The 7,896-nt window shown below is 34.3% G+C and overlaps 1 non-coding gene and 1 pseudogene across 1 annotated transcript; both read left to right on the top strand.

Moving 5' to 3' along the window:
- Positions 1 to 1,272: 1,272 nt before the first annotated feature.
- LOC129080045 (U6 spliceosomal RNA) lies at positions 1,273 to 1,379 on the top strand. Its single transcript, XR_008530133.1, has one exon. It is a non-coding gene; the product is annotated as a U6 spliceosomal RNA (small nuclear RNA).
- A 1,058-nt stretch (positions 1,380 to 2,437) lies between these two features.
- On the top strand, positions 2,438 to 7,245 carry LOC129079841 (small nuclear ribonucleoprotein Sm D1-like; annotated as a pseudogene).
- Positions 7,246 to 7,896: the final 651 nt, after the last annotated feature.

Below are 7,896 nucleotides of genomic sequence, written 5' to 3'. Positions count from 1 at the left end.
ATAATTATATTGACAATGTTGACTCAACATTGTGGAAGCTGAATATTTCATATTTATGAAACTGCCTAATGTAAATTGCATTATTCTGTGTTATTAATGCATGTGTAAAAGAAATAATTGGAAAATGTGAAGCTTCTTCATAAGAATGCAGAGATAGATGGTTTATTTGCCCATAAAATAAACCTTTAAATAGTGTTCTGGGATATAATTTTACAAAACAATATTTGTTCCATCTTTCCTAGCACTCTAAGAAAATGTAGTAAAGATATATACCTTTTTTCCTCTAAAAAAGTCATGTCCTTTTATGATGAAAATATTCAGATATATTATAGACAAAAATTATGACACACATATAAATGGAAAATATTCAGATATTTTACTGCTAAAAATTGTGACACACTTGCAAAGATCATCATAATAATCTTTTTGTTACTGAATGTGAATTTTAGGCTGCTTTTTTCTAAAATTTGAAAAAGAAGAGGTCAAGAAAAGTGTGGAAAATACAATCATGTCTTATATGCCACATCACAATTGACAACAAGACAGGGTGATAATAAGAGAGAGTTGAGAGTTAAGAAATTCAAACAAGGTAGATACACCTGATAGGGAATGAAGTGATTTGGCATTTTTGAAATTAGACAGCCAACAGAGGTTATGTCCAACAAAATAAGTGTATCTCAAAAGGTCAGAAATACCTAGTTATATGTAATCTAGGGGCAGAGCAAGCAAAATCCATAAAGGCAGGCACCAGAGAAGCCAACACCAGCAGCTGTGGAAATAAAGTTGCAGCAGGACCCATCTGTGGCTTAGATACAGAAAAAGGTTTTAAGATAGGTCTCCAGTTTTAGTGAGAGCTTCCAGAAAGATTGTCAAGTAACCCCAATTTTTGGATTTTAGTGATATGGAGATAAATTCATAAAATTGTAATTCAGTGATTCCCACTTGAGTTAAACTCAAACTCTCAAATTTATAGTATTCAGACAATGGTTTTGATTGCAGGACCTTAGCATCTCTGAGGTGAGTCACAAGGAATTTGTTACCAATAGAAAAAATTTAAAATATGTAGAAACTATCAATAAAAATAACTCCGAGCTTATTGATATAAAAATGTCAAACTTTCTTTTTCTCATTCTAATATGCTTTCTGGGATGGAAGAAACAGGATTGAATTTGGTTAGAGCTACCAGAAATGTTCGTGGCAAGTGACACACAAATTAATCACTTCTGAGATGTAAAATGAACCAGAAAAAGGCTTTAAAGAAGAACTGAAGTAGTGCTCATGTCAGTAACACATATACTAAAATTGTGATGATACAGAGAAGACTAGCATGGCCCCTGCACAAGATTGACATGCAAATTTGTGAAGTGTTCCATATTTTTAAAAATAATGGTTATAAGGATGCTCAAGGAACTTATTGAGAACTATAAGGAACTAACTTAGTGGGAACTACAGAAGCATGAAAAAGGACATAGAAACTATGAATAAAAACCATTTGGAAATGAAGAATGCAATATCTGAAAGGAAGAACACATAAGAAGGAATTAAAAACAGACTCGATGAAGCAAAACATCAAATCAGCAAGTTGGAAAACAAAGTAAAAAAAAGAGAAAAAAAAGCCAAGCACCCCAGATAGAGCAACTAAAAAAAAAAAAAGAAGACTCAGAAAGAATGAAGATAGTTTAAGGGAGCTTCAGGACAACATGAACTGTAAAAACATTCACATCATAGAAATAGCAGAAGGAGAAGAAAAGGAGCAAGGGTTAGAAAACCTGTTTGAAAAAAATGACAGAAAACTTCCCTAACTTGGTTATGGAAAAAGTCATAGAAGTCCAAGAAGCACAGAGGGTCCCAGTCAAGATGAACCCAGAGGCTCACTCCAAGACATATTACAATTAAAATGACAAAATGTAAAGACAAAGAGAGAATTGTAAAGGAAACAAGGAGGAAATAGCTAGCAATGTACAAGGGAGTTCTAGTAAGGCTATCAGCTGATTTCTCAACAGAAACACTACAAGCCAGAAGGGACTGTCAAGAAATATTCCAAGTAATGAAAAGCAAGTATTGGCAACCAAGACTGCTCTATCCAGCAAGGCTCTCATTTAAAATGGAAGATGAAATAAAGAGTTTCCTAGACAAAAGGAAGCTAAAACAGTAAATCTCCACTGATCCAGCACTGCAAGAGATGATCAAAGAACTGATTTAGAAGAAGAAGAAACAGTGAGCGGGGGGGGAGAGAGAGAGAGAGGGGAACACAGGTCCAAAGGGAAAAAATGTCAACAAATAAACACCTATCAATAATAACTTTAGGGAGTAGACATTTGGGGCCATTCATACTACAGTCAATTGGACATTTGGGGCCATTCATACTACAGTCCATGGGTCCTTGGTTGTTGTTTTTTGTGCACTCTTGGACTAAAAAGATGATGGCTCCATTAGAATGAAGTTCATGAGATTTCTTGTGAAATTGAGTCATGAAACTGTAACCATTGAATTAAAGAGTGGAACACAGGCCCATGGAACAAACATAGGTGTAGATGTCAGCATGCATACTCATTTTAAAGCTGTGAAAATGACCCCAAGGAACTGAGAATTTCTACAGCTCGAAACAATGAGTATTTGAAGAAATAACATTTCATATTTTATTCTGCCAGAGAGCTATGTCTGGATTCACTACTTGTGGATTTGAACTGAAGGTAGAATCAAAGAAAAGAGGAGCTGTTACAGGAAGAGATGAAGGCTGAGGAAGAGGAGGAGGACGTGGCTGGGCCAGAGGAATAGGGGGTCATGATGATGATGTCTCTCAAGGGCACTGTTTCAAAGTGATGTGTTCATTGGGATATTATTTGTTAGGTTTTGTTTATACATGTCAGTTTTTAATAAGCATAAACTTAGGCCAAAATAATATACCTTTAAATGTAAGTGGATTAAATGCTCTAATCAAAAGACATAAGATAGCTGAAAGGATAAGAAAACATGACAAATCTCAGAACAGCCTGAAAGTGAAGAGATGGAAAAAAGTGTTCCATGCAAATGGATATTTTAGAAAAAAGCTGGGGTAGCAATACTTATATGAGATGAAATGGATTTTAAACCAAAAGTGATAAGAGACAAAAAAGGTGACTACATAATACTTAAGAGAGTAGTCCAACAAGAGAATGTAACTCTTGTAAATATATGCACCTAATAAAGGTGCACCTTAACATATAAAGAAAATATTGGGGGACTTAAGAAAGAGATAGGCAGTAATGCAGTCATTGTAGGGGATTTTAACACCCCACTGTCAACAATGGCTAGGCATTCCAAACAAAAAAATCAACAAAAATATTGCAGCACCAAATGACACTCTAGATCAAATGAACTTAACTGATATTTACAGAACATTTCACATCCAAAAAGCAAAATATACATTCTTCTCTAGTGCACAGTGATTATCCTCAACTATAGACCGCATGGTAGGATACAAAACAAGCTATAAAAAATTCAAGAAAACTGAAATCATATCAAGCATAGTCTCATATCACAATGACTAGAAACTAGAAACCAACCCCATGAAAAAAAACTCAAAAACATTTGAATACATGGACACTGAATAACATATAATTAAATAATGAATGGGTTAACAATGATATCAAGGAAGAAGTCAAGAAGTATTGGAAACAAATTAAAATTAACACACAACAACCCAAAACCTATGGGACACAGCAAAGGCAGTCCTGAGAGAGAAGTTCGCAGCAATACAGGCTGACCTAAAGGAGACAGAAAAATGTCAAATAAATAAACTAACTCTGCATCTACAAGAACAGGAGGAACAACTACAAACAAATCCCAGAGCAAGCAGAAGTAAGAAATAATCAAGATCAGAGCAGAATCAAATGATATAGACTCTAAAAAAAATAAAATAAAATAATTTAAAAAAGCCAAACAAAAGGATCAATTAATCCAGGAACTGGTTCTTTGAAAAGACAAACTAAATTGACAAACTTTTAACCAGGCTCATCAGAAAAAAAGAGAGAAAGAGGACACAAATAAATAAAATAAGAAATGAAAAAGGAGAAGTAACAACTGATTCCACAAAAATACAAAAGATTGCAAGAAATTACTATGAACAGCTATATACCAAGAATTTGGACAACCTGGGTGAAATGGATAAATTTCTAGAAATACACACTCTTCTAAAACCCAATCAGGAAGAAGTATAAAATCTGAAGAGACTAACAACTAGCAAAATTGAACCAGTAATCAGAAAACTACTGGCACACAAAAGCCCTGGGTCACATGGCTTCACAGGTGAATTTTACCAAACATTCAAAGAAGAACTAGCACCTATCCTTCTCAAACTATACTAAATATTCAAGAAGAGGGAAGACTCTCAAACTCTTTTCACGAGGCCAGTATTATCCAAATCTCAAAACCAGGTAAAAAGACACAACAAAGAAAGAAAATTACAGGTCATTATCTCTGATGGACATAGATGTAAAATCCTCAACAAAATTCTAGCTAACTGGATCCAATAATATATTAAAAAGATCATATACCATGATCAAGTGGGATTTATTCTAGGGATGCAAAGATGGTACAAAATTTGCAAATAAGTAAATGTGATCCGTCACATAAACCAAATGAAAGACAAAAATCACATGATTACACCAATAAATGCAGAAAAAAACATTTGGTAAAAATTAAGCACCCATAATGATAAAAGCACTCAGCAAAATGGGAATAGAGGGAGCATACCTCAACATAATAAAGGCCATATACAGAAAACCTACTGTCAACATCATACTCAATGGGCAAAAACCAGAAGTGTTTCCAAGATCAAGAAAAAGAAATGGGTGTTCACTTTCATAACTCTTATTCAACATAGTACTGGGGGTCCTAGCCACAATCATCAGCCAATAAGAATAAATAAAAGACATCCAAAAAAGAAAGAGAGAAGTAAAACTGTCATTATTTGCAGACAGTATCATAGCGTACATAGAAAACCCAAAGTCTCCACCAAAAAACTATCAAATAAATGAATTTGGCAAAGTAGTGAGATACAAAGTCAATATTCAGAAATCAAGGGTATTTTTGTATACCAACAATGAACTATCAGAAAAAGAAACTAAGAAGCAAGTCCCATTTACTATAGTAAATAAATAAATAATAAATAAATTACCAACCTAGAAATAAAGTTAACCAAGGAGATAAAAGACCTGAACTCAGAAAACTATAGAATACCAAAGAAAGACATTAAGTAAGACACAAATAAATGGAAACATATACTATGTTCAAGGATTGGAAGAATTAACATCATAAAAATGTCCATACTGCTCAAAACAATCTATAGATTCAATGCAAGGCCTATTAAAATATTAATGGTATATTTTGCAGGTCTAAAATAAACACTTCAAAAATTTATATGGAACAAAAAGAGACCCCTAATAGCCACAGCAATCTTGAGAAATAAGAACAGAGTTGGAGGGATCATAATACCTGATATCAAACTATATTACAAGGCTACTATAATCACAACAGCCTTGTACTGGCATAAGAACAGACACATAGATCAGAATAGAAAGCCCAGATATAAACCAAGGTTTCTATGGTCAATTAACATTTGACAAAGGGGGCATGAGCATACCATAGAGTAAAAATAGTCTGTTCAATAAATGGTGTTGGAAGATCCGGACTGATACATGAAAAAATAAATAAAAATGAAGTTAGACCACCAACTTACACCATACACCAATATAAACTCAAAATGGATAAAAGACTTAAATATAAGTCAGGATACCATAAAAGTCTTAGCAGAAAACAGGCAGTAAAATTTCAGATATCCCACGTAGCAAAATTTTTGCTGTTATATCTCCTAGGGCAAGGGAAATAAAGGAAAAAAAAGCTAAAGGAGATAAAAGCTATACAGGGAACTGACTGTATAGGAGAACATATTTGCCAATGATACATCTGATAAGGGTTTAAGCTCCAAAATATATAAAGAACTCATGTGACTCAAAACCAGAAAGACAAAAAATCCAATTAAAAAATGGGCAAAGGACAGAGTAAACACTTCTCCAAAGAAGACATACAGATGGCCCATAGACATATGAGAAAATGTGCAACATCACTAGCCATCAGAGAGTTGCAAATTAAAGCCACAATATGGTATTACCCCACACCTGTCAGAATGCCATCATTAATAAATCAACAAACAACAAGTACTGGGTAGGACATGGAGAAAAGGATACTTTAGTGCACTGTTGGTGAGAATACAGACTCGTGCAGCCACTGTGGAAAACAATATGGAATTTCCATAAAAATAATAAAAATGGAACTGCCTTTTTGCCCAGCAGTTCCCTTGTTGGGACTATATCCTAAGAATACCAAAACCCCAATTCAAAAAAACTTATGCCCCGCCATGTTCATATAGCAGCCCTATACACAATAGCCAAGTGTTGGAAACAGCCTAAATGCCCATCAGTAAATGGATGGATTTTAAAAAATGGTGGTACATTTACACAATGGAATACTATGCAGAAGAAATAAGGGATTCCTACCTTTTACAATAGCATGGATGGAACTGGAGAATATTATGCTAAGTGAAATAAGCCAGTCAGTAAAAGACAAATATCATATGACCTCACTTATAAGAGGAATGTAATGAACATAATAGACTAATGAGCAAAACAGAACAGAGACATGGAGATATGGAACAGACTGACAGCTGCCAGAGGAAAGTGGGGAAAGGAGGAATGGTGGAAGGAAGAGGAAGGTATTAGTTAAAGAACATGTATGAGTGACCCACGGACATGGACAGTGGTGTGGGGATTGACTGTGGGAGCAGGGTTTTGGGTGGATCGAGGAGGGAAAAGGGGGAAAATCTGGGACAATTGTAATAGAATAAACAATAATTTTTTTAAGGAGGAAAAGAAGAAAAAATAAAGAACAGAAGAAACCAAAGGACATATAATAAGATGTAGTAAACAATTGTGGTTGTAAACACTCAACAACAAACAGGTTTTTAAAAATTAAACATTATGAACCAGATGCTATATTTGTGTAAGCTAAATGAACATATTCTCTGCTTCAAGAAGTTTATAATCTATCAGAACATCAGGAGTTGAAGGAGATGTGCTTTGCTTCTTGATGTATCTCATGTTCCTGTAGAATCTGAGGGATATTGCAGATCTGAAAGCCTTGTTCTTTATTGGTGATAAGAATGAAAAGCATGAATGGATCTTGAAAATTTCATCCGAAACAAAATAAGTCAGACAGAATAAGTCAATAACCATATGATTTCACTCATATGTGGGATAAAACTGAAAGCAACAATTGAACAGAAGAGAAAAACAAAAACTCACAGACAACAGTATGGTGGTTACCAGAGTGACGGTGGGTAGAGGGTAGGAAATGGTAAAGAGGGTCAAGTATATGATACTGGAAGGCGATTTGACCTTGGTTGATGGGTATGCGATACAATATACAGATGATGTATCATAAAATAGTAAGCTTGAAACCTGTATCATTTTATTAACAAATATTACCCCAGTAAATTTATTTTAAAAAAAGACAACTGGATTCAACAATTAAAAAAAAATGGAAAAAAAGCAAGTGGCTTGGATTCTGAAGATAAAAAGAAAGAAAGTACTGTCGGAATGTTCAACCATTTTACTACACTGAAAGTGTAGGTAGAAAGGCATGACAATATGTCCCTGGCTATGCAGCCGGAAAACTTTAGTTTCTTCTACTGTAAAAGGGAAGTAACTTTTTGGTTTGTTTGTTTTACTTTGTGTTAATCTGAAGACAAGGGATAGGCTAGCAGAATTTCTGGTTTTACCTAGTACAAAGCACTTCACTAGACAAAAATATACTTTAATACAAATACACGCATATAATATTAAGAGCATGGTTCAAGAT

Source organism: Pteronotus mesoamericanus, unplaced genomic scaffold, assembly GCF_021234165.1.
Source record: "Pteronotus mesoamericanus isolate MK-2021 breed Mesoamerican mustached bat unplaced genomic scaffold, CSHL_Meso_final contig_82, whole genome shotgun sequence".
Classification (NCBI taxonomy): domain Eukaryota; kingdom Metazoa; phylum Chordata; class Mammalia; order Chiroptera; family Mormoopidae; genus Pteronotus; species Pteronotus mesoamericanus.
The sequence above is the reverse complement of the archived record's forward strand: the minus strand, read 5'-3'. Positions and strand labels throughout refer to the sequence as shown.